Source organism: Orycteropus afer, unplaced genomic scaffold (assembly GCF_000298275.1).
Source record: "Orycteropus afer afer isolate SDZICR_OR568_19922 unplaced genomic scaffold, OryAfe1.0 scaffold00004, whole genome shotgun sequence".
Taxonomy (NCBI): Eukaryota; Metazoa; Chordata; class Mammalia; order Tubulidentata; family Orycteropodidae; genus Orycteropus; species Orycteropus afer.
The window spans coordinates 16,113,748-16,114,511 of NW_006921591.1; the positions used below are offsets into that span (position 1 = coordinate 16,113,748).

General features: G+C 46.3%; 1 protein-coding gene across 1 annotated transcript in view; it reads left to right on the forward strand.

Moving 5' to 3' along the window:
* The window catches only part of LOC103194758 (histone deacetylase complex subunit SAP18-like), a 71,544-nt gene that overhangs the window by 46,599 nt on the left and 24,181 nt on the right, over positions 1 to 764 (forward strand). The gene's annotated exons all lie outside the window — the stretch shown is intronic.

Consider the following 764-nt stretch of genomic DNA (forward strand, 5'->3'; position numbering starts at 1 on the left):
GACCAGGGAAAAGAAAAAAAGTTGAAAACTAGGACCTGGGAGGGAAAGAATAAGATTAATAGTAAAAAGGACAAAAGTATTATTAATAATAGTTGTTTTAATACAGACAAATGCAAGCAAAGTAATCACCAGAAAAAAGAAAGCGAAAAAGAAAAAGAAAGAAAAAATCAGTGGAGGACAGGGCAGGGCATCCAGGCTCCATCTGAACACACAGACTGTGATGGAGTTCTTGTGGGCCCAGAAGGTGGGTGGGAGTGGGGGATGGTCGCACCTCTGTTCACCAAGCAGGTGTGGGGTATAAGAGTAACAAGAGGAGTGTCACACCTTTTCAGTCTTGTAGGTCCGGAGTGTCCTTGTGTTTGCTGGAAAGCCGAACCTCTTCTTAAGCCCCTGGAATCTCGGAAAGCGCTGTCTCTTTAAATACCCAAAATAGTCAAGCCGCTTGTAACTTTCAAAATGGCAGTGCTGTCCAGACCGGCACAAGTCCACAGCTCAGCCCACTTTTTTCTTCATCTTCTCTGTTTATTCCCCAGCCACCAGAGCAGTCCCCGTGCAGTCCCTGGCTAGCAGCGCTGATTTTTAGGTTAATTCTTAGGTCCTACCACCACTCGGGAATCTGCAAGCTGTCTGTGCCGTCAGGATCGCTCAGGATCGTTGCCAGATTGCAGGTCTGTCTGTCTCCTTTCTTGGTATTTTCATGCAAATTCTTCTGCTAGTTGGGGTTTAGTCTACTTCTGTATCCTTCCCTTCAAGGCTCAGGGGTC